Here is a 22945-nt window from a genome sequence, read left to right on the forward strand (position 1 = left end):
TGATACAACTGGTGGATGAGTACCCCTTTGACCGAACTAACAACTTGTTGGTCACAATGGATGTAACCTCACTCTACACCAATATCCCACAGAAGGCAGCACTTGAGGTCATCAAAGGGGTTCTGGATGAGAGGCCGAGACCCTGCCAGGTCCCGACGACTTTCATTCTGGATCTCCTAGAAATTGCCATGAAGAAGAATTTCTTCTACTTTGATGGGGACTACTATGTTCAAACGAAGGGCGTAGCCATGGGGGCAAGTTTTGCCCCGGATCTGGCCATAATCTTCATGAACTCCTATGAACATAACTTTGTCCTAAACTAGACCAACCCTTTCCATGGCAACATCGTACTATGGCGTCGTTACATAGACGATGTGTTGATGATATGGCAGGGCAGTGAGGAACATCTAAGAAACTTTCACATCTGGCTCAACAGATGATCTAACGACATCCAATTCTCACTTGACTTTAGTGATAATAAGATTAACTTTCTGGACATCAGCATAGTTGAAGATGAGGGACACCTGCGAACCACACTCTATAGAAAACCTAGCGAAAGGAACACCCTGCTCCGCTATTCAAGCCATCATCCTCCCACCCTCAGGGATAACCTACCTTACGGGCAGTTTCTGAGGTTGCGGAGGAATTGTAGCCGGAAGGTTGATTTCTTCAATGAATCATCGCTATTGATTGAGCGCCTGGCAGACAGGGGCTATCCACGCAGATTGCTCAAAAAGGCCCGCAAAAAAGCATGGTTCTGCCACAGGGAATTCCTCCTCGAACCCAAATCGAGAGAAAAGGATACTAACAACAGAATGACCTGTGTTACTACCTTTAACACCAGGAGTAGTGACATTAAGAGAATCATAAACGGTCACTGGCACTTAGTGGCAGATGAGATAGGGATCCCAGACCCTCCGATGCATGCGTTTAGGAAAGGGAAGAGCGTGAGGGACTATGTAGTCCGATCCCTGCTTCACAGCAAACCCAGCAACACACAAACTACCCTTTGGAATACTCCACCAGTGATCGGCCACTATAAATGTGGCTCGTGTAAAGCCTGCCCCATGACTCTGGAAATCAAACAGTGTACGCATAACAACTACACCCACACCATGCGCCAACAAACCAACTGTAACACGGCCGGTGTTATCTATGCGATCAGATGTCCCTGTGGGTTCCTATATGTTGGCCAGACCATACAGAAGGTTAAAGCTCGCATTCTGCAACATGTAATCAGAATACGCTGCAAGGTACAGGGCGCCCCCCTGGTGGAACATTTTCTGACCTTCGGTCACCCACCAGAAAGCATCCGTTGGTGGGTTCTGGAGAAAGTCCAGGTGAATGTAAGGGGTGGGAATTTTGCAAGTACCCTTAGCCTCCGAGAATGTAAATGGATGCATATATTTGACACAGTCAACCGGGGTCTGAACGAGTATGAGGAAACAACAAGGCAAATGGCTACCCTGTATAATGGTTAATGTAATCCTGCTGGTTTTATTTGTGTTGCGGGCAGTCATAGGAAACTGTATGTAAATATGTGACCTGCATGTATATAATTCTTCCTGTATCTCGTAATTATGTACTGTATAGCATATACCCTGTATATTACTTTCTTTTACATACAGTTGTTTCCTTTGTTTCCTATGTTTTCCAAAACCTCTATTACGCCTGGAGTCTGTCTTCTCTCCAACCCACGCATGTTGCTAGGCAACAGCCCCGACTCTAGCCTGAGTCTTAGTGGCGTGCACGTTGCCGTCACGTCTACTACTTAATTTGGCGCCGACTGAGCATCTCTCAGCAGTCGCCAACAGACAGAGCCCCATTGATAGGCCGCGCAGTTCTACTGAGGAGGTATGTTATGGCAATAAGCATCCTTGAGCTTTCCTATTCATCCTCTCTCCTTTTGGACTGTTGATCCATTTAGCTAACTATACATTCTTGCCTACAGACACAGCGTGTGTACTGTTCGACCGATTAATCAATTACCATCCATCGCCCTACACAGCGAGGGTGAGTGCAACCAGCGTTTTCAAGCGCTTTTTATGTAATGTCACTGTGTGTAGTACTGTCTCAGTCCCGTCAATGTTTTTCATGTCCAATTGTACTTGAGGAAACACAGCACTGATGGCAATGTGTTTTCATTCTCTCTTCAGTACTCGAGAGCACGTTTGGACGGCTTTCATAAACCGAATTGATCTTTTCGCATAATGGCACACCATTAAAGGGTGAGTGCCTTTGGAGTACTGACTTTCAGTCCTAAACCTTCATGTTGTTGGTTTGCAATACTTAGCCCTTACATTTTTGTTACAGGTGTCCGCCCACACTGCTGGGGTTACATGAGTATAACGTAACTTAGCTCCTTCCCTTCACCTTCCCGTCCTGATGAAGACCCGTCTATGAGGATATAAACTGCCCTTCGTATCCTTGGGTCGAAACGTTGACAATCTCCCCTGCATTGAGCCTGCATCTCCTATGCCCCTGCCCACTCACCCCCTCTGAAGATACGAAGCTCCAAGCGAATTGACCGCCGCAAAGACAAAAAGATTGACATTTCTTTACAAAAACCATTGAGGGCAGGCTCTTGTTGAACAAAACCAAGGACTACCTTAGCCTTGGACTCAAAGACAATTGTGTAATTCACCATCCCCCGACCTCTTGGTCCTTTCTCTCTTTCACACGAGCACTGAACCTCTCACTCTATGCACTTTACTCTTTCTTGGTAACCCCTTTTGTTTTGAAATAACTGCATATTTATGTACTGGAACCTTGAGGAGGAATTTTATTGAGAATAAACAGTAGAGTCTTCTCTCCTCTACTTTTAAAAGGACTGAACAATCCTTTTGTGTGTATACTGGACATCTGTTTATTTTTGGGCTATTGTGTTTTTCTTTTTTGTTTCCAAAATTCTTCATTGCAGGATTGATTTCGCACATGGAATAAGAATTGAGAAAGTTTCGTTGAACTAGTTAGAAAGGCGTCAAGAGTCCCCTAAACCTCACCCTCCACGAGGGGCCCATTGCCTTACGCCTGCTCATACTGCAAACTGGATTCACTTTAGTGGAGGATGCAAACACACAGTACCTTTGTGGCCGTCCTGGAGTCCACTCTACTGTCCGCTAGGTTCATCTGTTCCCTGATTGTAAAGCGGGTGGCCAAACCTACCACGGTCTGTTGCGGACGGGTGCAGATGGGCCCGCCCTTGGCCTGGGCTTGGCCCGGGCTTGGCCCGGGCTTGGCCCGGGATCTCCCCCACGCTTCCAGCCCTGCGGGAGGGCTGTTAGCTTTTTTATCACCCCCGGCGCGATGTCAGCTGAGCAGGAACAGCTGAGCAGGAGCGTGGCCCTCTGTGGGATGTAGGCGTTGATGTGATGCCGTTCCCCTCACGGCCAGAAGTAGCTGGAAGAAGCCGTTCACCTCATGGGGGCAGTGGAGGCTGCAGAACAAAGCCCCCTGTCAGGTAATTGGTGACTGCATTCAAGAATTAATTGCTGTTGATACATGAAAACTCCAATCAACAAATAATTCCACGATGCGAATTAGAAAACATTTTGAAAAAAAATAATTTCAAATCTGCAGGGTTTCGACTGATAACAACGAATATTTTTTGCATCATAACTTGAAAAAGACCAAGAAGAAAACATTTATCAATTTGACATAACCTATGTCTAAATCCCTAGGCCCAAAGTTAGTCATTATAAGAAAAACGTTTATGAGTGCAAAGCCTGTAGTTATAGTATTGTATCCTTAAGAAACTTGTTAAACACTGCTAGTTCCAGTGAGAATGCACTTGGTTGCATTGACAGAGTTATTTGCATATTGACAGCTGACTTAATGTTCTATTGTGATGAATGTTTGAGGATCTGTGGTTGATATCAGTTTATATTGGTGGAATTTAATATTCACTGGCACATTCTATAATGGTCAGTGTGGCACAGAGATGACTCATGATAACTCCAGTTCTTTATGTAATGGCTTGACATGATTTACACATGCATAGACTACCTCACTGTTGTACATCTATAGTCTTCCAGACACCTAACATGTCTGGTCCGTGGTATTTGGTGGTGTACATATTCTGAACCATGTTTCGTCAAGAAGCATGTCGACCAGTCGGAAATGCCTCATATTCCCTTAAGGACGGCATTTCTGCCATCCGGGTTATGATGGCACCTTCCGGAAGCAGTTCATTGATGGCTTTTTCGACATCGAACTGTGGTGACGGTCTAGTGTTCCCCGGAAGGCGGAGACCGGAACCGGAAGGGCAGCCATCTTAGATAGCGGCCGAGCCCGAAAGTTGCGAGAAGGTTTTCCCCGGTGCTCCGAGTGATTAAAGAAGTTAAACTAAATATCTGGCTCCAGTGTATTTATTAAGGCATAAGGGGCAACTTCCACTATGGCGATGAGGCGGGATGCATACAGAGCGTGACCCACAAGAAGAAAAAAAAAAGGAGGGCGAAGGAACACAAGGAAGTACTGGAAGTGCATGCCCATATAGTAGAGAACTCGGAGCGCGGCAGAGGGTGCGCATTGCACAGGGCCATCGGAGCAAGCGCGGGCCACTCCAGCAACACGCCAAGTCGGTGCAAACAGGGCTCGGAGGCGAGACGCCGATCAAGGGCACAAGGTAGCCGCGGAGCGCGCCAGATAGTCAAGCCCAGCTGCAAGCAGTGGCAAAAAGCCTCGGGCAGCGAAGGAGAAGGGGCGAACAGAGCCAGACTACGCCCCACTCTCAGAGTCACGAGGGTGCCAAGGTGCAGCCGCCACCAAAACTGAAAGTGAAGCAAAAAGCGCCAAATGGGCGGACAAGGCTAGGGGAGAGCCTACAATACTACCAAGGAAGTAAGGAGGGAAGCAAACCTGGACGCCAGAGGAGCATCAGACAGCGATGACAGCAGCCAGACCCAGGAAGGAGCAAGAGAGGAAGGGCAAGCACCAGGGAGCCCACACAGTAACAACGGGCAAGCCCGAGCTCAGCCATGGGGCAACGAAAGGATGGCTACACCCTCCACTTCACTCACCAGCATGGTGCCGTTCCTGCCCAAGAGAGGAGAACCCACGATGCCGTGGGAGGACTGGAAGAGGTACTTTCTCAACTACTTGTCGGCACTAGAGGAAGAAGGCGATGCGGAATTCTCCAGCCCAAGGAGGAAGAAGATACTCCTGCACAATTTAGGTCTGGAAGGATTAAGGGTGGACGACAACATAGTCAAGACAACTAGGCAAGCAACAGACACAGATGTCTTCCAACACGCGATAGAAGATCTAGATGCGCACTACAGACCAGTCATGTGTGTGGCCATAGACAGGTGCAATTTCTTCCAGAGGAAGCAGGAGAGTGGCGAGACCATTGATGAATATGTCGCAGCACTACAAAAAGTGGCTTTAACATGCAAGTTCGGTGACCTACATGACGAACTGGTAAGAGATCAAATCATTATGCACACGTCGAATACAGCGGTACAAGAAAAATTATGGGTAAGTGGAGATGCGCCCCTCAAGGAGGTATGGGCCTTGGTGAAGAAGGCGGAGTTATCTAAACGATGCGCGGAGGCAGCAAGGAAGGACACGGGGAGCAAACAAACAGTGTGCAGAGTGATGGTGAACAGCAAAGGGGACAAACCTAAACAAGGGGGTCCAACCAGAAGCCAATACGTGAAGAAAAACCAGCTGAATGCAGGAGCACAGCAGAAGGCGAGTGGGGAGAAGAGAACGAGTTGTTACAGGTGTGGCAGCACATCGCATGTGGGCAACGACAAAGTGTGCCCAGCATTCAGAGCGAAATGTACGTACTGCGGAATATTTGGCCACTACGAAAAGGTCTGCAGGAGAAAGCCCAGAGGGGCAGCAGTCAGGTATGTCAACCAGGTCAGTGCTGACGAAGAAGAGGCGCAAGGAGGTGAAGAGTATCTGTAAGAGGTCCTCTACATTGCGGACCAAGTGTTGGACGTGGACTGCAAGGGGTCCAACAAACTGGTACTAAAAATGAACATAGGAGGAGTGATAATCGACATAGTGGCAGACTCGGGATCGCCTATCACGATCGTGCAAAGGAAAGTATGGGAAGAATAATTTCTGGAAACAATAAGGAAGGAGCTACATCCCATTGATTTGAGGCCAGTCACCTACACAGGACAAAGGATACCCATGCTGGGGTATTGTCCCTTGCTGTTTGAATTCAGAGGACGACAAGCCGACTGCAAGCTGTATGTGTCGGAGAAGGGGCCCTCGGTGCTCGGATGGAAAGACCAAGGGGCCCTAGGCATTCAACTCAATCCGGGCGGAGTGGAGAAAGTGATGCTTACGGATACGGAGCAAGGATACGAAGGAGAGGCATGGAAGAAAGAGTATCTGGAAGTGTTCAGTGGAGAGATAGAAAAATTGACGAAATTTACACACATGATACAATTGAAGGAAGGAGCAAAACCGGTGAGCCACAAGGCCAGAAACATACCTTTCCGATGCAGAGAAGCAGTTCAAGAAGAACTAGAAAGGTTGGAGAGAGGTGGCATAATAAAGGCCATAGAAAGTGCTTAATGGCTATCACCCTTGATGGTAGCACAAAAACCCAATGGGAAGGTGAGGCTGTGCGTGGACCTCAGAGAACTCAACAAGAACATACTGATTGACAAATTCCCATTGCCACGCATAAACGAGATGCTCACGAAAACCAAAGGAATAAAGTGGTTTTCTATGGTGGACTTGTCCTCAGCATACCATCAAGTAGCGCTGCACCCCACATGCAGTCACCTCACATCCTTTATAACACCGTTCGGGTGTTACAAATTCATGAGGATGCTATTCAGACTAGCGGCAGCGGCAGCTGTCTTTCAAAAGCTGATGCATAGGATGTTCAAAAAAGTGGAAGGAGTACAGTACTTCCAGGACGATATACTGGTAATGGGGAGGTCAAAACCGGAGCACAATGACAAGCTACATGCAGTACTGGTTATACTAAAGAACAACGGACTCACAGCTGAGTGGGGAAAGTGCAAATTTGGAGTACCATCTGTGACATACCTAGGACGTGAAATCAGTGAAAAAGGTATTGAGCCCAAGAAGGCCAACTTGGCGGCGATAAAGGATGCACCGGCTCCCTCCAAGAAGGAAGATGTCAGGTCATTCCTAGGGATGGCTGAATTCTATAGTAAGTTCCTCCCACACTTTGCTACAAAAACCCACCACCTACGACAATTACAGAAGGAGAGAAACTGATTCAAATGGAACAAGGAAGAACAGGAAGAGTTTGAGGCACTGAAAAAGGAAATGAGCGAAGCCATACCACTCAAGGGCTTTGATCAATCGGCAGCATCAATACTGATCACAGATGCTTGCGATAGAGGGCTGGGAGCGGTGCTGATGCAGAAGTCGGACAAGGGAGAAGTCTCTACGGTTTGTTTCGCGTCGAGAGCCTTGGCGTCCAATGAAGAAAGGTTCAGTGTAATCGAAAAGGAGATGTTGGCTGTTGTGTGTGCGATGGAACGTTTCCGACAATTCCTATGGGGAGCCAAGTTCTTGGTACGGACAGACCACAAACCTCTGATAAAAGTACTCACCTCAACCGGACATGCACATGCAACACCGCGCATAGCGAAGATGACGCTAAGGCTGCTAGATTATGTGTACGAGGTGGAGTACATACTGGGTCCTAGGAACAGGGTTGCGGACTTCTTAAGCAGGGCGGCTGCGATGGAAAGAGCGGACGAACAGGAACCCCCGGATGGGAAGGGTACATGGTGGCGACCATTCAGGACATGGAACAAGTCATCAGTGAACAAGAATGGGCAGAAGCATACAGCCAAGACGAAACCTTGGAAGCGATCAAAGGGTATGTGACTCATGGATGGCCGGAAAAGAGACACCTAGACAGCCAGATGAGGAAATATTGGGAAGTGAGAGAAGAACTGTCGATTGGAGAGAGTCCCACTTTCTTACTGAGGGGAGACAAAGTCATTCCTCCCCTGAAATTGGTGGAACACTTATTGGCCATTCTGCATGAGGGACATCAAGGAATCACGAAGACTAAGGCGTTAGCAAAGCAAGCATACTGGTGGCCTGCGATTGACGCCCAAGTGGAGAAGTATGTGAGGATGTGTGAATCATGTGCCAGAGCAGACAAATCTCAATCATTGATAAGACCGCCGTTGGGAAAATTTCCAATGCCCAGCAGCCCCTAGGAAATGGTATCCATTGACATCATAGGACCAATCCTCAACATTGAAGGGGTGCCGAAGTACGCCATCATCATGACAGGTACTCAGAGTGGCCGGAGGTGGAAGTGGCAGAAACGGTGGACACGGACGCAGAGTTGGCATTCCTGAATGCGATATTCGTGAAGGCAGGGATACCCAAAGTGATAACCTGTGATAATGGACCACAATTTGTGTCAGCCAAATGGGAGGCGTTCATAGCCCGGAAAAGGATAGAGGTCAAACACACCCCCATCTACCACCCGGCAGGAAACGGGTTGGCCGAACGGTTTAACAGAGTGATTATGGGAACCATCAAAGCAGCGATCTGTGCAGGCCAAGATTGGGAGAAGGAACTACCCAAAATGCTATGGGCATATCGCATCACTCCGGGAAGCACAGGATACAGTCCATTCAAAGTGTTGAAAGGAAGAGAACCGTTCACCAAGGACAATTTGGCTTGGAAACATTTGGTCGTACAAAGTAAATGGTCACCAGCAGTGGTAAAAAGAAACCTGGAGAGAGCACAGGAAGTATACACAGAACATTACAACAAAAGGCGCAACGTGCAAGGGGTGACCTTGGAGAAAGGAGACTGGGTGAGGGTGAAAATAGTGACGTTGAAAAGGAAGGGTGAAAGTAAGTTCACGCCGCCCCTCAAAGTCATCGAACCATATACCCGATCTGCACTGTTAAGCGATGGCAAAGTATGGTCACAAGACAGGATGGCCAAGTGCAAGAAGATCCTACAATGGGAGACAGCAACGGAAGGAGGAATGCACCCGGAGGAAGGTGCGCAAGGGAGAGGTAGTGAAGGATGAGAAGAAGAGCAAAGAGAGGAAAGTGAGAATGGCAACACCTGGGAAGGAGAAGACAATAGTATAAGAGAAGAGACTATCCTGAAGCAAAATGGGAAGGAAATGGACAAAAGTAAACCTGAATTGAAGCAAGGAAGTAGCAGTGAGAGAAAGGGGCAAAACGCCACACCTAGAATAAGCGGTGGAGCAGGTGAGAAGGAAGCAGTGAGAACGAGAGCAGGCAGAGTCGTAGGAGTTCCTAAGAAGTTTGAAGACTTTACAATGAGCATCAAGTAAGACTGTGCCTTTGAACTTTTCACATATGTTGTGGGTGCTAAAGGGGGAGATATGTGGTGATGGTCTAGTGTTCCCCGGAGGGCGGAAACCGGAACCGGAAGGGCGGCCATCTTAGATAGTGGCCGAGCCCGAAAGTTGCGAGAAGGTTTTCCCCGGTGCTCCGAGTGATTAAAGAAGTTAAACTAAATATCTGGCTCCAGTGTATTTATTAAGGCATAAGGGGCAACTTCCACAGGAACTGCTATGGGAAAGTGTCTTCGAGGGCCCCTACTAAGACCCACATCCCTCCGTGGCCTCCACACCGTGTGGCAGGCACAGTGAGGTGCCTGCCACAGGGTGCAGGAATGTTTGTAAACATCCATTTTTCTATGGGAGCTTATGCTGCGTGCATTTTCCGTAACAGTTTTCTCAATTAAAAGACAAACTTAATAGTACAGGTTGTAAACACCAGCCAAAGGATATTTGAACATTCAAGACAAAGGGTGTAAGGTAATGCAGTGTTTGGACATTATAGATTGAACTGTATGCTTAGACATTGTACTGGAGCCATGATATTGAGCTACAATATGGGCAATGGATTTTGAATACTATGGCAATTACTGCAGTAGTGCTGGATATGGTTTAGTAATATGGAAAGAAATGCGAAGGAACATGCTCATATGGTGCACAATCACCCAAATAATCATCTTTGCGCTAAAAAAAAAAGCAGAATCTAAACAGCCAACAGTAACAATCAATGAAAATCTAGAACAGTTAGCAAAATAGATGGCTTTAATGATTTTGTGTGAAATAAATAAGAATTGAAAGATTTGATCCTCAATGGTAACTTGTTAAACAGTAGAGGTTCGATATATGGCAGTGTCCTTCCCACTACCCTAGACTTCTTTATGGCTGTTACTAAGGACAGTAGCTGTGAAGCAGAACAAAGATGCCTTGATGATTTATGGTGCTGAAATCAGACAGCCAGTGGGGATTTTTCAAATCATTAAAGATTGTATATATTATGCACCGGGCTTTAAAAAAACATATATCACCAAAGTTACAGGTATACTGCAGGCCATACATTGCAATGGTAGTCAACTGACCCAGCTACATTTCCCTGTCAGTATTTCAAGGGGGCACCTACTAATAGTCTAGGGGTGTCCGTTTTCTACATTAAGTCATATTTAACTACTTAGGGCCAGATGTAGGAAGGCAAATACCGGTCAGTAACGGCCAATCGGCCGTTACGGACCGGTATTTGGAGTTTGGGATGTAGGGACATGTTAAAATACAGATTCGGTAATTTTACTGAATGGGTAATTTTACCGATTCGGTAAAATTACCAATTCTGTATTTCAACATGTAGGTAGCACAGTGCTACAGGGGTTTAAGAATGTGTTATTTACCACCAACTAGAAGTTGGTGGTAAATAATCAAAACACTTTAAAACGCATTTTTTTTGCTTTTAAAACAGTGCCATGTTGCAGACATACATGCCCTATGGGCATGTATGTCTGCAACATGTGCACCCATGCACAATTGAGGGGTGCAACAGGGTGACACCCTGCCACCCTTCTATGTTTCCCCCAATTTTCAAATCGGTATTTACCAATTCAGTAATTGACATTCATTCCTATGGGCCTCCAGGCCCATAGGAATGAATGGCAATTACCGAATCGGTAAATAACGATTCGGTAATTACTGAATCATACCGATTCGGTAATTAAATCGGTAAAATTACCTACATCCCGATTGCCAGTTCTTAAATACCGAATCGGTATGATTCGGTATTTAAGAATCGGTAATCTGGGATACCTACATAGGGCCCTAAGGGCCAGAAGTAGGTAAGTAACATTTACCGAATCTTAATTACCGAAAATTACCGAATTTTACCGATTCGGTAATTAAGATTCGGTAAATGTGAGGGGTTGGTATGTAGGGAATCCAGATGTTCCCTTTTACCGAATCGGTAAAATTCGGTATTTACCGATTCGGTAAATATACCGAATCGGTAAACAAGGTCCCCCTACATCTCATTGACCCATTTACCGGTCGGTAACGGCCGAAATCGGCCTTTACCGACCGGTAAAGGCCACCTACATCGGGCCCTAAATGCGTTAGTTATTGTGTTGGGGTGATGTTGTATATCTTCGAAGACTGAACACATGCAAAAGACCGGGAGGTTATCCACATTCTGTACAAGCCACATGAAACAATCTATTGTAAGCTGAAATTTGAATGTATCATAGCAACCTGCTAGTCACTTCAGGTTTTATCAATGTATTTAGCAACAGGTTCTTAATAAACCTCATATCAAAGAAGTAATTACATTTTCTATCAATGAAGACTTAATTATATTAAAACAGCAAGCTGCAGTTGAGAGGTACAAGACAATAGAATTCCTATTTGCAAGTAGTTAAAATTTCAGACGAGGTTATAGGTATCAAAATCCATCTGGCTCTTTTCTTACTTGTCATAGACTGCAATGGCGTCTGCCTGCTAAAGAGACACATGAGTGCTGTAATTGTGTGAGCAGATGTTGTGCGTGTGACCACTGAATGTGTAGAAGCACCAGACTTTTTGGGGATAAGTATTACGTAAACATGCTTGCACAAGGCATGAGTCAAACAAAAGTGAATGGATTGATTTATTATGTATGCAGATAAGCGCACCAAGGAGAGAGTCCGAGAAGTAGTTAGAGAAGATACAACTCACAGAGCAGTACATTTTAAGGGACTCACTGATATCTAGAAAGGTAGAATCAAAACCTGGATGTACGAACCCACAAATTTTAAAATTGCAATTTGAAAAAATGACATGTTTCTAAATTGAAAAGCCTAAAGCTCAATGTATGCACACACACAGATATACGATTGTAATGTGGTAAGATTTAAAATCACTAAACAAGAATTGCAATTTGAGATTTAGAGCCAGTAGGGTATTGTGAATGTTTTAACGCCAATTGTTGATTTTTTTTAAATGTTTTTTTTAACTTTATTTAGCTCGTGCGAGGCTAAGGGGCATGAGAGCGCATTACACGAGAACCACACAAAGAGACAGCAAGGACTGCCAGCTGCTAATGATACCGGTAGACCAAGAGGTAGCCAGTCCTAGGTGCTGAAATTCTACAGGCTGTGTGTCCAGCAAGGAGAAATAGGGGCAAATCAACGTTTATAAAGACGAATTGAGATGCTGAACACAGTAGTCAGCACTGGCTCAGAGACACTCTCATTAGGTATCACCTCAATGTGTGCACCTGTTCAGGTTTGGTTCCCAGCACACCGGTGTCAGCAAAACTGTACAGACAACAGGTCACAAACCTTTGGTTTGATCAATGGACAAACTTGCTACCAAAACATGAAAAAATGGATTTATAGAGGTTCCGGGAGTGTATGACATATTTCCAGTGACTTACCCTCCAACTACCCATCACCTAGCTCGCTTTTGACAATTTAGTCATAGAGGGCGCAGTTCAAAACATATGAGTTGTGTGCGGTCCCTGGGTATCTTACTTAACAAGGCCAGACCTGGTCTGGGATCGTTTGTGTTCCCTTCTGGAGGGGGCATCACCTGGCAGTTCAGGTATTGGCTGTTCCTAGAAGGATCAGTATTGATTTGCATTGCTCTGTCTTGAGTGGAACTGTGCGTAAAAAAACATAATTTGGAATACTATTCAGAGCGAATTCCTAAAATTCAGACTATTTTCAACCATTACTCCAATAACCTTTCATGTGTTTGATGTAACACATCAACATACCAGGAGTGAGGCACATCGCATTTTACAGCACATGTATCTTCAAGGAACACTGACTCGTCCTGTTCCTTTACATATGTTTGCTCCCTAACAGGAATAAGTTAAGATATGTATTGGAAATTGGGCAGTACTGCAAAACCTCATCTTACTGTCCGACAGTTCTCTACCAGTGTTACATGGCCCTTAGGGACATTGTCGACATTGCTAAGTAAGCATGAGCTTTGCTGCCATGATGCTGCTTTTGCGCACGTTACTACATGACTTTGTTTTTGCAAGGATCTGTTTGTGCCTTTCACATGAGAACGGGCTGCCTTTCGCGTTCTCTGCCTTTCCTGAAGTTTATTAAACAAGAAGAATCCTACTCGGGGTGTACACCTCAGGAAGTGGGGGACACCCAGTGTTGTGTTTAATACCCCTCACACACCAACAGGCCCCTTGGTGTCATGCTTCATCATCGGGGTCTTCGCACCCCGCTAGAGGGATGCGGCGTGCTACGACCAGCGACTGCGCGGGAGCACTAGAGTGGTTGACTATGTGTGGTGTGTGTTATGTGCTTGTGCTGGGGTATATGGGAGAATGTGAGTGAAGGGTGTGGTGAGGATTAAAAAGACACCTGGCCAGTAGGTTTGTGAGAAAAAATTTATTCGAAAACTCTGGCTGGTGCTATTAAAAAGGTGCAAGGCGAGGTTAGTAGTCTTGATTATGGACTCTACCTCTGGTGTGCGTCAACATGTTTCGGAACTCAGTGTTCCTTCTTCAGGACGGGTGCACAACTTCCCAACCCTACTCACGTGTTTTTTAATAAAAAATATTGTTTTCTAAACTTTAGAGAAAAGTGAAAATTATTTACAGTGAGAAACTAGGCTATGGTGTGCCTACAGCGGTTTGTCCGGATCATGCAGTTGCATGTCCTGAAAAAAAGAAAAAAGTTTTTGAGTTTGGTTACCACTCGGGAATGGCTCAAACAAGTGCAGTCACTTGGAGCCCCAAACGGTCAAATAAACCTGTAAAAGAAACACATACACAAAAATACATACAAGACACACTTTCGGTTACTAATAGTTCTGAATTCATACTCATTTAGACTGTCATGTTTTGCCTCACGAGCATGTCCAGAAAGCCAGGGTAGGTAGGTGGACTCCTAATCTGTAAAAGGTTTGAAAAAAAGGATTTAGTCCTTTCCTCACTATTCTCAGTATGTTCAGTGGGTTTCGTTGTAAAGGAAGTTTTTTACTCATACTCACAAAGTCCGCCAAAGTAGGCCTCTTTCCTCCCTGCAATACTCCGCTGGTAATGCTTAGCGTGCAGGGTTGTGGTATATATGGGGCCTATGGCGCTCTATGATTCGTTAATTAATGGATGTGATTTTTAAGACCATATATGGGACATCCGCCTCTGTGCCTATCATGATCATTGACCTGTTGGAAGGAGTACCATGTGTCGATCTGAGCATGTAAAATGGGTTAGTGACTCACTTACTTGAAGCGCATGCGCATGTTAGGTTGTCTTGGTGGGTTTAACTGCTATGCGCATGGGTAAAAGGTTGCGTGTGATTGGGTACACTACTCCTCTGTTTACATAGATCTGGCACGGTTCATGATCTGGACACACAGTATGTAACCTGTGAGTATTTTCAAAACCACTTGTACTTGATAAAGTGGTGGGTGAAGGTGTGAGCCTGGCTACCATTATTTTGCGGATTCGGAAGATAGGTTCTGTTGCTTCTCCGTTGTTCTATCCGGACAATTGACCCCAAGGAATGTCATCATTCAGGCCGTCCAGATGGGTGCCCAAACGGAAAACCCAGCGCTGTTCTTTTTGAAGTAGGCCAGTTTCAGAGGGCAAGCGTTCAATTACGGTCCAGTGTAGATCGTTGACACAGTGTTGTTTGTCTAAAAAGTGAGATGCCATTTTTGTAGTTGTTTTTTTGCATCGGATGTTAGTTTTGTGTTCTCCAATTCTTACTTTCACTGGTCGGGATGTCATGCCTATGTATTCAAGGCCACAGGGGCAGGTGATCATATAGACAACATTTTTTGTGTTGCAGTTCGAGAATTGTCTTTGCTCCCATGATGTGCCATTTCTGAAGTGTATTTCTTTGCTTTTGCGTGTCAGGTGGCAGCTGTTGCAATCTCCGCAGGGGAAATGTCCTTGTACCCCAATGCTGGTTGGTCTGCCCGTGGGGTTTTGGCGAGGTCTTGTGTGGACCAAAATGTCTTTGATATTTCTGCCTCTACGGTGTGCATACATCGGTTTTTCGAAGTTCAGCTGGCCACAATTCAATATTCTCCAATGTTTATTGATTACTTTCGACACTTCATTAGACAGGGTTGTGTATGTTGTGACACATATTGGTCTTTTTTCTACTTCCTTTGACCTGGGGTTGTCTTCTAGGAGTGCTTCCCTGTGATTATTCTTTGCCCTCTTCAATGCCCTGTTTATTGTTTTTACTGGGTATTGCCTCTGTATCAATTTCTTCTTGAGGTCCTTTGCCTGGTTGTTGAACTGGTTCAGTTCCGTACAGTTCCGTCTGAGGCGTAAGAACTGCCCATAGGGTAGGTTCTCCCTTAGGTGCCTGGGGTGGAAACTATCGTACCTCAGTAAGCAGTTCCTCGAGGTGGGTTTGAAATGAGTTCGACTTTTCAATCTACCTTCCTCGCTGTATATGCTCAGGTCCAGGAATACCATGTTGGTGTTTGATATTGTGCTTGTGAATCTTAGAAAACGATTCTGATTATTCAGCCATGTTACAAACTCCTGGGCACTCTCCATGTCTCCATCCCAGATGATGAAAATATCGTCAATATACCTCTTCCATGTGTTGATCTGGGAGTGGTATGGGTTGTCGATGTTGAGGATTTTTGTATGTTCAAGATGGTACACATACAGGCCAGCCAGACTCGGCGCAAAAGTGCTGCCCATGCTTGTCCCATGGGTTTGTAGGTAAAGCGTTTGGTCATATTGGAAAAAGTTCTCTTGCAAGGCTATGGAGATGCATTCCATGACCAAATTACGTGGGGTTTGGTATTTCCATCTCTCGCTGAAAAGTACTTCTTCAATAATTTGTAATGTTTCGTCATGCGGGAGGCTCGTGTATAAGCTCTCTACATCGAGGCTTAGTAGGAACTGTCTAGCCGGGTCGAATTGTTTGTCTTCGAGGAGTTGTAATACGGCTTTGGTGTCCTTGAGGTAGGTACTGGTGGATTGAACCAGAGGGCGCAAGAAGGCGTCAGCAAACTTAGATAGTGGTTCGAGAATTGACCCTATACCGGAGACGATAGGTCTCCCCGGTGGATTGCTGATGTTCTTGTGAATTTTGGGTATACAGTAAAAGTACGGTATTTTCGGTGATGGTTGTTGTAGGAAGTCTGCCTCTTTCTTACTTAGCCAGTTATGGGCTAGACCTTCCTCTACCATTCCTCCGATCTTTACGCGTAGTCTTTCCGTAGGGTCTTCTTGAAGGATTCTGTAATTGCGCTCGTCAGCTAATAGACGTTTGCATTCCATATCATAGGCCTCAAGGGTTTGTAAGACGATGGCTCCCCCTTTGTCCGCTGGTTTTATTATCAGTTCGTTGTTACTTGTTAATTCCCTCAGGGCATTATCCCTCAGGGCATGTATTGTCCTCCGGTGGTGGTTTGTCCTTGAAAAAGGCTTGGAGCTTCAGTTTCCGAAAGAACTCCTGCAGTTCCATGTTCAGTTTGAATAAGTCCGGTTTGTGGGTAGGTACAAACCCCAAACCCTTGTTTAACACACTCTCCTGTGTTGTTGTCAGACTCAACGGTGTTAAGTTGACTATTAGGTTCCTCTCTTGCTTGTCGATGGTTGGTTGGGGAGGGACCCGGTCATGCTCCTGGTTGTTCGTGTGTTGGGCTGTTCCTGGTCCTGCCATGCCACGTTGTTGCCTTTCCGGTTTCTCCCTCGGACTTATTCAAACTGAACATGGAACTGCAGGAGTTCTTTCGGAAACTGAAGCTCCAAGCCTTTTTCAAGGACAAACCACCACCGGAGGACAATACAGACACCGGCTTGAGGTTAAAATCAACTTTCAGCCCACCAGACTCAGCGATACCGGTGGAAATATTAACATTTGAAAAAGCAGTCATTACGGAGGTGAATCAGATGAACCCCAATGGCCGGAGCATTTTTCAGAACACCAGCGGTGAAGAACACCGAGCCCTGAGGGAATTAACAAGTAACAACGAACTGATAATAAAACCAGCGGACAAAGGGGGAGCCATCGTCTTACAAACCCTTGAGGCCTATGATATGGAATGCAAACGTCTATTAGCTGACGAGCGCAATTACAGAATCCTTCAAGAAGACCCTACGGAAAGACTACGCGTAAAGATCGGAGGAATGGTAGAGGAAGGTCTAGCCCATAACTGGCTAAGTAAGAAAGAGGCAGACTTCCTACAACAACCATAACCGAAAATACCGTACTTTTACTGTATACCCAAAATTCACAAGAACATCAGCAATCCACCGGGGAGACCTATCGTCTCCGGTATAGGGTCAATTCTCGAACCACTATCTAAGTTTGCTGACGCCTTCTTGCGCCCTCTGGTTCAATCCACCAGTACCTACCTCAAGGACACCAAAGCCGTATTACAACTCCTCGAAGACAAACAATTCGACCCGGCTAGACAGTTCCTACTAAGCCTCGATGTAGAGAGCTTATACACGAGCCTCCCGCATGACGAAACATTACAAATTATTGAAGAAGTACTTTTCAGCGAGAGATGGAAATACCAAACCCCACGTAATTTGGTCATGGAATGCATCTCCATAGCCTTGCAAGAGAACTTTTTCCAATATGACCAAACGCTTTACCTACAAACCCATGGGACAAGCATGGGCAGCACTTTTGCGCCGAGTCTGGCTGGCCTGTATGTGTACCATCTTGAACATACAAAAATCCTCAACATCGACAACCCATACCACTCCCAGATCAACACATGGAAGAGGTATATTGACGATATTTTCATCATCTGGGATGGAGACATGGAGAGTGCCCAGGAGTTTGTAACATGGCTGAATAATCAGAATCGTTTTCTAAGATTCACAAGCACAATATCAAACACCAACATGGTATTCCTGGACCTGAGCATATACAGCGAGGAAGGTAGATTGAAAAGTCGAACTCATTTCAAACCCACCTCGAGGAACTGCTTACTGAGGTACGATAGTTTCCACCCCAGGCACCTAAGGGAGAACCTACCCTATGGGCAGTTCTTACGCCTCAGACGGAACTGTACGGAACTGAACCAGTTCAACAACCAGGCAAAGGACCTCAAGAAGAAATTGATACAGAGGCAATACCCAGTAAAAACAATAAACAGGGCATTGAAGAGGGCCAAGAATAATCACAGGGAAGCACTCCTAGAAGACAACCCCAGGTCAAAGGAAGTAGAAAAAAGACCAATATGTGTCACAACATACACAACCCTGTCTAATGAAGTGTCGAAAGTAATCAATAAACATTGGAGAATATTGAATTGTGGCCAGCTGAACTTCGAAAAACCGATGTATGCACACCGTAGAGGCAGAAATATCAAAGACATTTTGGTCCACACAAGACCTCGCCAAAACCCCACGGGCAGACCAACCAGCATTGGGGTACAAGGACATTTCCCCTGCGGAGATTGCAACAGCTGCCACCTGACACGCAAAAGCAAAGAAATACACTTCAGAAATGGCACATCATGGGAGCAAAGACAATTCTCGAACTGCAACACAAAAAATGTTGTCTATATGATCACCTGCCCCTGTGGCCTTGAATACATAGGCATGACATCCCGACCAGTGAAAGTAAGAATTGGAGAACACAAAAGTAACATCCGATGCAAAAAAACAACTACAAAAATGGCATCTCACTTTTTAGACAAACAACACTGTGTCAACGATCTACACTGGACCGTAATTGAACGCTTGCCCTCTGAAACTGGCCTACTTCAAAAAGAACAGCGCTGGGTTTTCCGTTTGGGCACCCATCTGGACGGCCTGAATGATGACATTCCTTGGGGTCAATTGTCCGGATAGAACAACGGAGAAGCAACAGAACCTATCTTCCGAATCCGCAAAATAATGGTAGCCAGGCTCACACCTTCACCCACCACTTTATCAAGTACAAGTGGTTTTGAAAATACTCACAGGTTACATACTGTGTGTCCAGATCATGAACCGTGCCAGATCTATGTAAACAGAGGAGTAGTGTACCCAATCACACGCAACCTTTTACCCATGCGCATAGCAGTTAAACCCACCAAGACAACCTAACATGCGCATGCGCTTCAAGTAAGTGAGTCACTAACCCATTTTACATGCTCAGATCGACACATGGTACTCCTTCCAACAGGTCAATGATCATGATAGGCACAGAGGCGGATGTCCCATATATGGTCTTAAAAATCACATCCGTTAATTAACGAATCATAGAGCGCCATAGGCCCCATATATACCACAACCCTGCACGCTAAGCATTACCAGCGGAGTATTGCAGGGAGGAAAGAGGCCTACTTTGGCGGACTTTGTGAGTATGAGTAAAAAACTTCCTTTACAACGAAACCCACTGAACATACTGAGAATAGTGAGGAAAGGACTAAATCCTTTTTTTCAAACCTTTTACAGATTAGGAGTCCACCTACCTACCCTGGCTTTCTGGACATGCTCGTGAGGCAAAACATGACAGTCTAAATGAGTATGAATTCAGAACTATTAGTAACCGAAAGTGTGTCTTGTATGTATTTTTGTGTATGTGTTTCTTTTACAGGTTTATTTGACCGTTTGGGGCTCCAAGTGACTGCACTTGTTTGAGCCATTCCCGAGTGGTAACCAAACTCAAAAACTTTTTTCTTTTCTTCAGGACATGCAACTGCATGATCCGGACAAACCGCTGTAGGCACACCATAGCCTAGTTTCTCACTGTAAATAATTTTCACTTTTTTCTAAAGTTTAGAAAACAATATTTTTTATTAAAAAACACGTGAGTAGGGTTGGGAAGTTGTGCACCCGTCCTGAAGAAGGAACACTGAGTTCCGAAACATGTTGACGCACACCAGAGGTAGAGTCCATAATCAAGACTACTAACCTCGCCTTGCACCTTTTTAATAGCACCAGCCAGAGTTTTCGAATAAATTTTTTCTCACAAACCTACTGGTCAGGTGTCTTTTTAATCCTCACCACACCCTTCACTCACATTCTCCCATATACCCCAGCACAAGCACATAACACACACCACACATAGTCAACCACTCTAGTGCTCCCGCGCAGTCGCTGGTCGTAGCACGCCGCATCCCTCTAGCGGGGTGCGAAGACCCCGATGATGAAGCATGACACCAAGGGGCCTGTTGGTGTGTGAGGGGTATTAAACACAACACTGGGTGTCCCCCACTTCCTGAGGTGTACACCCCGAGTAGGATTCTTCTTGTTTAATTATCAGTGCCCGTGGAGTGAGAATCCTATCTCTATACTCTACCTCCCTCTGTTGATATTTGTTTTTCCTGAAGTTTAGCCTGAACACGATGTGCAAGGTCAATATACAATGCCCCTTGTTATTCTGTTCTGGTCAGTCCCTAGTACCTAGACATAACATGCTACATACAGCTGCAGTACTAAAGCTCATGCTTTGATATTACATTGATGGTTGTTTTTTTACCACACTTGGAGAAAGCCGTTCCATGAAGGAGAGCTCTGCTGTTCCTATGATGTAAACCTTACATCCAGGCTTTCAGGTATGGGGTTTGCTGACAAAGCCCAGAGATCTTCCTATATATAAAATAAACTTTTTCTAGTCAAGGGAGGGTGGTTAGGCCTAATTGCCCTTATAAAATGACTTATAAAATGACTTCTCCCTTTTAACAATGCTAACTGTGCTGAGTTTATGCATTTTGCTGCTGGTAGTGGCTTGTATACTGTATCGTAGAGCACAATAGTTACATAAAAAATTTTGAACTATTTCAGTGACTCTGCCGATTCTTATTGTAGACAAGTACGAGTGAGTGAGCGAAAGAGTATGTCTTGCTCCTGCGATTCCTGAGAAAGTCAGGAGTGTTGAGTTCTGGGTTGTCTAATCATTTGTAGCTTTGTGATATATGGAGGAGAACGAATGAGACACTAGAGCTAGTCGGTTTGGGATTTTGGGTACTAATGTGGTAGGTTGGTACACCCCTATACACTGAGGTCCTGTTGTCCTGCGCATAGTTCTGTGTATGTGAAGAATCCCTGCAACACCAGTGTGGTATGTCGATTTAGATTCTGTATGCATTTCCTGATTCATGCCCTCATATAGGTACATTTCACATTGCCCTTATATAGGCATAGAAATCCAGTCCTTATTTAGGCATACCCCATGCTACCGAAATACAGGCGTGGCTACTTCCATCCGTTCATCTACGTCACAACGATTTCTTCGAAAACTAGACTCTGAAGCTGAAGGGACTTCCCCTAGACTGGATATTGATTTCTCCAAGAACTCATTTATTATGCATGAACAACTATTCCTTAGGGGTTCATTCATGACGTTCATATGCCCGACTTTTACGTCAATATTGGCATTCCTAAACACCTTCAAGGTATAAATATACCTTCACTCGCTATGGTAAAGCACGGTGTGGTTCGGTGCAGTTCGACTACCTACTTGCACAACGTAGCTCGGTACAACAAGTGCCAAAGGAAGCCAACTCTCCAGCTGATGCACGGACTAGAATCTGTCATCCTCCTGCCGAGAATCCAGCTCCAGTGTTTCTGACCCCCCCTGACTCCCTGTTGGGAAATCGAGTCCCAGGAAAGAGATACCAATCTCTCTCATTCTAAGGTATGGAGCTGATTAGAACCTAGAGAAAACTTTGAATTTCTTGGCAAAACTAAACTCATGCTAAAGACAACACCTACTTCTTCCCTGGTACTAGACCTAGGTTAGGTACATTGGTTTAGGCATATTTTAGAAGCACCAGTTGAGTATTTTAGCCTGTGTTATTTATGTATGTATTTTTAATATATATATATCATAGCAACAGACAATGCTATTACAGTATTATTTCATATTACTGTTTACGCTGTATGCATTATACTTTGCTTTCTGTCTAACTATTAGAAGAGAGGGAAACGAGAACCGGCACTGATGAAAGCGCACATCTCCGCTTGAAACGCGTCTGCTTGGCGTTTCCAGAACTCTGTTAATTTTTTCTTGGCGTTTCCAGAACTCTGCTTAATTTGCTCAAATAAATCCTGTTGGCAAGTCAGCATATGTCGGGCTCATTCATAATTGAGTGGGCATTGGGTGCATGTCTATGGCCAGTATGCTGTTTCACTGGCGTTACCGGCATGCCCTCCTGGTCTGGTGTGAGGCGCCAAGTCAGCAAAACTTTGGACTGGGTACAAAAATACAGCGCGCTCACCCCCATGAGAAGTCTCATGGTATTATTTTGGGACTTTAATTTCGGGGAAGGAGGCTGCAGCGTGTCTGCAGAGGCCCCAGCAGGTATGGCAAACTACTCTCCCTGTGTGCAGAAAACGGAGGAGTGCAGCGCGGTGAGTCAGGCCACTGTGCATTTTTCAGCCATTCACTGGATGGGCTGGCACATTAGACTCGCAGCTCCAGCATTCCTCTGGGTACATCACGTGCACGGGAGGCAGCACAACATCAAACAGAGGCGGGGAGGAACCAACAAAGGAGTGGCCAGAGACTGCTCAGGACACTTTAATTACCCCCAGGTGCGAGGCTCTGAAGAGAGGGAAACGAGAACCGGCACTGATGAAAGCGCACATCTCCGCTTGAAACGCGTCTGCTTGGCGTTTCCAGAACTCTGTTAATTTTTTCTTGGCGTTTCCAGAACTCTGCTTAATTTGCTCAAATAAATCCTGTTGGCAAGTCAGCATATGTCGGGCTCATTCATAATTGAGTGGGCATTGGGTGCATGTATTTT

Source organism: Lissotriton vulgaris, chromosome 10 (genome assembly GCF_964263255.1).
Source record: "Lissotriton vulgaris chromosome 10, aLisVul1.2, whole genome shotgun sequence".
Taxonomy (NCBI): domain Eukaryota; kingdom Metazoa; phylum Chordata; class Amphibia; order Caudata; family Salamandridae; genus Lissotriton; species Lissotriton vulgaris.